This window comes from Ictidomys tridecemlineatus, chromosome 5 (genome assembly GCF_052094955.1).
Source record: "Ictidomys tridecemlineatus isolate mIctTri1 chromosome 5, mIctTri1.hap1, whole genome shotgun sequence".
NCBI lineage: Eukaryota > Metazoa > Chordata > Mammalia > Rodentia > Sciuridae > Ictidomys > Ictidomys tridecemlineatus.
Window position 1 is genome coordinate 192,012,767 of NC_135481.1, and position 7,739 is coordinate 192,020,505.

A 7,739-nucleotide genomic window follows, 5' to 3' on the forward strand; every position below is an offset into this window, starting at 1 on the left:
GTTTGTACCTGGACACAGCATGATTTGGTAGATTTAGTTCCCAGGTACTTCCCATGCCCTCCTGCGTCTTCCCTTTTGATCCCCTCCCTCCAGTCCACTAATCTTCCTTCTGTTTTCATGAGACTCCTCTTTTTAAAAACACCTCTCTAAGTATTTATCCTCTCTAATTTCCTGTATTAGAGACAACAACTGACCCACAACTTGCTGATTCTGGGTTACTTCTTTATGGCTGAGTAAAATTCCACTGTGAATATATATCACATTTTCTTTATGCACTCATCTGTTGAGGGGTACCTGGCCTGGTTCCATGCTTGGTTGTTGTGAATTTCACCACTGTAAACATTGGCATGTGTATATTCCTATAGAATGTTAATTTTAGATCTTTTGGATAAATACCAAGGGGGAAGCCAGCTGGACGATGTGGTGGTTCCATTTCTAGTCTTGAGGGGTGTCTACACTAGTTTCCAAAGTGGTTGTACTAATCTGCAGTCCCACCAACAATGTACAAGTGCACCTTTCCCCCCACATGTCCTGGCCAGCAATCATCATTGCTGGTATTCTTGATGATTGCCATCTAATTGGAGTGAGCTAAAATTTCAGTGCAATTTTATTTGCATTTCCCTGACTGTTAAGAATGTTGAACATTTTTTCATACTACTTGTGGGCCATTTGTGTTTCTTCTTTGGAGAAATGTCTGTTTATTTATTGATTTGGTTATTTGTTGTTGTTGTTGTTTGTTTGTTTGTTTGTTTGATGGTAAGTATTTTGAGTTCTTTACATTCCCTGTTGGAAGAGCAGCTAGCTAGCAAAGATTGTCTCCCATTCTGTAGGCTTTCTACTCATGTTTTTGTTTCCTTTGCTGTGCATAAGCTTTTTAATTTGATGCCGTCCCACTTATTGATTCTTGGTTTTATTTCCTAAGCTTTAGGAGCTTTATTAAGGAAGTGGGTGCCTGCCAATATGTTGGAGTGTTGACCCTCTGTTTTCTCCTAGTAGCTGCATTGTTTCTGGTCTAATTACTAGGTCTTGGATTCACTACAAGTTAATTTTAGTGTAGGGTGAAAGGGATCCTAGTTCATTCTTCTACATATGGATATCCAGTTTTCCCAGCACCATTTGCTAAAAAGCATATCTTCTTTCCAATGTATGTTTCTGGCAGCTTTGTCAAGGATCAGATGACGATCTATGTAGATTTGTCTCTGTGTCTTCTATTCAATTCCAATTAGTCTTCAAGTCTGTTTTTCTGCTGATGCCATGCTGTTTTGTTAGTATGGTTCTGTAGTATAATCTGAGAGCAGGAATTGTGAGGCCTCCAGCAACACTCCCTTTGCTCAGTATTGCTCTGCCTCTTCTGGGTCTGTTTTGCTTCCACGTGAATTTTAGGACTATTTTTTTTTTTTGTAGTTCTGTGAAGAATGCCATTGGTATTTTGATGGGGATTGCATTGAATCTGCAGATTGCTTTTAGTAATATGGTCATTTTAACAATATTAATTCTGCCTATCCAAGAACCTGGGTGGTCTTTTTCATCTTTTAAGGTCTTCAATTTCTTTCTTCAGTGTTCTATATTTTTTCACTGAAGAGGTCTTTCACTTCCTGAGTTTGATTTATTCTCCTGGGTTTTTATTATTTGTTTAGTTTTTGTTTTGAGGCGATTGTGAATGGAATCATTTTTCTGATTTCTTTACCAGCAAAATCATTGTTGGAGTATAGGAAAGCTATTGATTTCTGTCCATTGATCTTGTTGGATTTGTTTATCCAGCTCTAGAAGAGTTTTGTTGGAGTTTTTGAGTCTCTTATGTATAGAGTCATGTCATCAGCACACGGAGATAATTTGTCTTTGTATCCTTTTAATTTCCTTCTCTTGCCTGATTGCTCTGGTGAGAGTTTGAAGAACTGTATTGAATAGGATTGGTGAGAGAGGACATCCCTGTCTTTTTCTTGGTTTTAGAGGAAATGCTCTCAATTTTTCTCCATTCAGCATGATGTTGGCTTGGGTTTGTCATACATAACTTGATGATATTGAGCTTAGTTCCTCCTATCCAAGGTTTCTTCAATGATTTTAATATGACTATGTGCTGAATTCTGTTAAAGGCTTTTTCTGCATCTGTTGAGATGATCATGCCATCTTTGTCCTTAATTCTCTTTATGTGATGAATTTCATTTGTTGATTTGCATATTTTGAGTCAACCTTGTCTCCCTGGATGATACCAACTTGATAATGGGGTACAATCTTCTTACATGTTTTTGAATGTAGATTGCTAATCTTTTATTAAGAATTTTTGCTTCTATGCTTATCAGGGATATTGGTCTGTAGTTTTCCTTCCTTGATATGTGGTTATCTGGTTTTGGTGTCAGGGCAATACTGATTTCATAGAATAAATTTAAGAGTGTTCCCTTCCTTTCAAATTCATGGAATAATTTGAGGAGCATTGGCATTTAAGATCTGGTAGAACTCAGTTGAGACTCCAACTGATCCTGGGCTTTCTTTGTTGGATAACTTTTAATTACTGCTTCAATCTTGTTTGCCTGATATTGGTCTACTTAGGTTTTCTATATCTTTTGGTTCAGCTTGGGTAGGTCATACGTGTCTAGAAATTTGACAACATTATCTAGGTTTTTTTTCAATTTATTGGAATATAAGTTTTCACAATAGTCCCTAATGCTCTTCTGGATTTCAGAAATGTCTCCTGTGATATCTCCTTTTTCATCCCTAATGAAAAAGGGTCTTCTCTTTTGAATCTTTGTTAGTTTGACTAGTTTTGTTTATCTTTTCAAAGAACAAACTCTTTGCTGCGATGATCCTTTATATTGTCTTTTTATTCTTTATTTCTTCAATTTCAACTCTGATCTTAATTTTTTTCCTGTCTTCTACTGTTTGGAATTAGTTTGTTTCTTTTTTCCCTTGGGCTTTGAGATGCAGCATTAGATTGTTTACTTGAGATTTTTCTTTCTTTTTTTTTTTTCTTTAATGTAGGCACTCAATACTATAAACCATCCTCTTAGAACAATCTTCACAGTGTCCCAGAGATTTTAGTATATTGTGTCACTATTTCCATTTGATTCTGTGGAATTTTCAATTTCTCCTCTCCTTTCTTTCTATGATTCATGTTCAATCTTCATGTTTATGTGGTTTCCTGTGTATTTTTCTTGCCGTTTATTTATTTAAAAATGCAGAATTCTTCACAAATTTGGGTGTCATCAATACACAGGGGGTGTGCTAATCCTGTCGGCACCACTCCAATTTTAGTACATGTGCTGCTGACGTGAGCACCCCCGGCTGTCTGTCCTTGACTGCAGGGGCTGCCCACTGTGAAATGGCAGCTGAGCCCAGGCCATACCCTCACCACAGCAGAGTGTGGCGAGGCAGGAAGCCAGCCACATCCACCCAGTGCAGTACTCTAGTGGGAAAGACATGTCCCATAAGGTCCCGAAGAGGTGGCCAAAGCTCTATCAGGGCTGCATACTGGTTCAACTTCTGTCTCTGCCCAATCTTTCTTCCTCTCCTTCTTTCTACAGGTGCTGATCCCAATAAATACCTTGAACCCCCAATTCTGCCCAAAGACCTGCTTCCAAAGACCTCAGCCTGCCCTACAAATTTTGGCACAAAGTCCCATTTGTAGACCCATTCTGATCCTAAGGGTGACTATAGCCACTCGCATTCTCGGGACCTAGGAGCTCTTTATGTGATGACACAGGCGGGTGAGCTCATGTGGGGAAAACAAAAGTCAGGACTGGGAGTCAGAAGCCCTCCATGGGATTCCTGCACTGGGCAAGCCAGGTGACCCCAGTGGACTTTTTATGAAAATTGAGAGTGAAGTTACTTTACAAGATCAATCAAGACAATGCAAATAAACATCAGAGCCCATTTTATGATGTTCATTACTGACATCCTGACAGGTCCCCTTAGGTCCATTACAGATGAATGGGAATGGTTTATTTGTGGTCTGGGAAAAATGTTCCTCTCTTCCCCAATGTCTCAATTCCCCTCTCTCCAAAGGAAAGCAAATGACATTCTTCTCCCAAAGTGTCCCAAATCAGCATCCCAAGGCTTGCAGGAAAGCAAGGAACATTGTTATTCTTGAACAGCAGAGCTGTAGCATATAATTAAATCATTAAGAGGCAAATTAACTCCTCCAGCAATACTCTTCTAAGTATTTGTGGGTAAACCCATTAGTGAGGTGCCAGTAAATCCTGAGATTTCTTTGCCTGCAGACTAACCCACTATGGCATCTAAAGCAAGGGGCAGGGTGGGAAGTGTGGTGGGCAGGAGGTTTTGACCTCCTACAGAGATAGGAGGGAGGGGAAAGGTGGGGAATGGATGGAACCTAGGGCCATGTTGTGACTACACTTCATAAGCCCTTTGAAAGTACAGCTGCCAAGTTTCCCTGACCTGCAGCCAACAATAAATCTATTCTCAGAAAAACCATTGAAGGGCTTACAGTTTCTCATTCACTGGGTCCTCATCCACTGTCTTCCATTTTGCTAAAATCATGAAGCTTGAATGGTTTTTGGAGAAGGCCTGCCTGGGATGATTACTGGGTAAGTAGAACATGTGTCTTCCCATGGGACACTTTGGAGCTATTTATTTAGCAGGGTTTTCAAAATAATGAATATGAAGTTGGCTTCGATTTTGCAGCCAAATATATATTTATGCTATTGACTCAAATTCAGGCTGACCAATCTGCTTGGCTGTCTGTGTCCTTCAATTCATCTAGGCCTGAGTGTTTCCGTCAATATGTTGATCATTTATATGATGGCCCTGCTTAAACCATTTAATAAAATGTAAACAACATGAAAGTGTATTGGAAGTCAACATAACTCATTATTGCCGCTTATACACTCATCAAATCCTAGAGGGGGGTGTCTGACCTGATTGGAGGTTTCCTCCAGAGTCATACAATAATTTTAGCTGTGAAAGGAAATTTTACAGCATGTAAGATTAGACCACACTAATGCAAGGTCAAAAATAATAGAATCAATAGGTAAACTCAATACTGTTAACATTTTGAGAAAATTACTACCAGAAAACAATGTCAACAACAGATTGAAACGGGTCTCCAAAGTCGTCCCATTGATTTCCTCTCACTTTGGAAGCAATCTAACTCTCTCTTTTAAGCAATATAGAATTTTTTTAGCCTCTTTCTCAGCTCTACTTTAAACATGGAGTATTACCTTTTTTTTTTTTTTTTGACTGATGTCAAACATTACATGTGTCAAAAAAATGAACATGGTGGTCCATATCTAAGAGAACAGAACAGGAAGAGTTATTTTATCAGGCACAATCTTTAGTAGGCCTTTAATTTAGGGCTCAGTGGATAAATTCAGGAGTTATTTGAATTATAGCAAGGCATCCATGTGCAAATGTAAACAGTGCCATTATTAAATTATCAACTAAATAAAAATCTTATTCTGGAAACGCACGGCCTTGGAACTGGTTTTCTTCTGCTGTACCGTCAGCAGCTTTGATGTTGGTAGGGCATTTACTGTTTTACAGACCCATGTTCTTTAGCGTTGGTTGACAGATCGGTTAGTACCATGCAGTAACAATGGAATCGACAACTCCAGCCCGCCCCGCACTTTTCTGCCCCAGTCTCCCCATTTTATTCAAAGGCTCCATCAGCTCCCATATCCCCATCACCGCTGACTCATTCAAGCCAAAACTTTAAGAATTGTTATGAATTTTCCCTTCCTCTCTCCCACAGCCTATCCACCAGCAAGTTCTGACAATTTTAACTCCAAATTATACTCTGAATCCACCCACTTAGCTCCGTCTCTGGTGATTCACTGCATCAGCTTCTTTCCCAATCTTGTTGTTTACATTTTCTATCCAAGAGGCCATCACTATGACTTTGAAACACAAATCATATGATTCTTATCCTTAAAATCCTTTCATGGGTGCCATTGCATTAATGCAAAGTCCAGATCTCCTCACCAGGACCTTGCCTTACCACTCCTTTCCCCTCAGTCTCCGTCCCTCACTTTCTGAGCTCCAGTCCTACTTACTGGTCCCCTTATGACCCCAAACACACCAAGCTCAATAATATTTCAAGCACTCTGCCTGGGATATTTCCCTCCCAGCTCACCCTCCTCTGAACCTGAGTTTCCTCTCTTTAGCCAGGACCCTGTTCTTCTAGAAGCGCTTTCTCTGAGCAGGTCGTCATATTTCTTGGTAACTGTCATGTCTCCATCATTTCTATAATGAGGCTGATGTTTACAACCACGACTCGGAGTGTAAGAGGCAAGGGGAGGGAGAGTGGAGTGTGAAAGTCGTTTGCCCTAACATGTACTCCTTTTGTTCTCAGGCTTCACTCCCATGGAGAGCAGAACTCTCTTGATTTATGAATTAAAAGCATCGATGCTCTTTTCATCAAGTTTTCTTTGGAGCTACCTCCTGAGCTTCTGGAAGTTTTCTCTAATCTTGGTCTTTTCTCTAATCTTCCCATCTCCTTCCTAGACTCATCTGAATTACCAGGGAAAAATCAGTTCCTCTTGGTGCCAGGAGGTCATGTCTGACCCTCAAGCTCTGCTTCTAAATCAGTCCCTTCTTCTCATGGTCTGCAGGCTTTGCCCTCCGTGCTTACTGAAAGGGCTGCTATGCAGCGTGGCCTTCCTGCTCAATGGGCCTTCCAGGATGGTGTCCACCAAGATGCTCAACAATTGTGGATTGCACCATCACCTCTGGAAATGAAGTCCTAGTCTCCTAAGCTCCCCTCACCTGAGCCCAGTCTTCTAGGTTGATAGCTCACTATCACCTTCTCTATCCCCCTTGTTCAGTAGTTCCTTGATTCCTCTTCATGGAGGGGAATGCGAGGGTCCTATGAGGCTGTCGTAACAATCTACAGTGCATTAGTGCCCCAAGCTGAGTCAGAGTCACCCTTGTGCCCATTATTGAGCTTCTCCATGGGACTCACGTCCCAGTTATGTCTCACATCAAATGTTGCAGGTGATGTCTAACCTAGAACCAGGACAGTCATGTCAGAATTCCCTGTCTTCCTCTCCTCACTACATTTCTGGAATCCTTCTTCTGGTCGCCCAGGTCTTTCCCCTTCCTATGTGATTAGAAATGTCTTGCAAGTCATAACCTCACATTTCTCATACTTTGTGATCTGCCCATCAAGCCTTGGTTTCTGGGATATAAAAGCCTGGTTTGGGCGATACCCAGAATAGCAGCACATCCTTGTAGAAGCCCAGCTTTTAAAGCTATCTTCTTAATAAATATCTATTTTGAAACTTGAAATTAAGAATTATAATTAAGATAATTAGGTTTTAATAAGTGTTGCTTGAGGATTTTAAAATTACTATAATTTTTTTATTTTGAAACCATCTCTAAATTGCAGGCAAGTTGCACCTATGTTTTTCCCTCTGAACTGAACTGAAGAGCAGGTTGCTGACCTGGTGCTGCAGACACCTTAGTATGCATTTCCTACAAACAAAGATTTCAATCAACCATCAACATCAGGAAGCAAATACAAGACAATCCTACTAGTCAACTTTTAAATCCCAATTGTGTTTCTCAAATTGTCCTTTGCAGTAGAAGGAACAAGTTTGGAGTCCCCCACCGTATTTTGTTATCTTGCCTTTTTCCTCTCCAGACTGGACCAGCTCCTTGGCCTTTCTTTGACTTGCATGACACTCTGGAAAATCATAAGCCTATAATTTTGTAGACTTTGCCCTTGGTGTTTTTGAGACACTTAAGCATCTTCTGAAGCCATGAGTAAGAAGACAGACTCACAGAGT

The 7,739-nt window shown here is 40.4% G+C and overlaps 1 non-coding gene across 1 annotated transcript; it reads right to left on the minus strand.

Moving 5' to 3' along the window:
- Positions 1-3,166: 3,166 nt before the first annotated feature.
- On the minus strand, positions 3,167-3,273 carry LOC120886985 (U6 spliceosomal RNA). Its single transcript, XR_005730161.1, has one exon. It is a non-coding gene; the product is annotated as a U6 spliceosomal RNA (small nuclear RNA).
- Between the last annotated feature and the right edge of the window lie 4,466 nt (positions 3,274-7,739).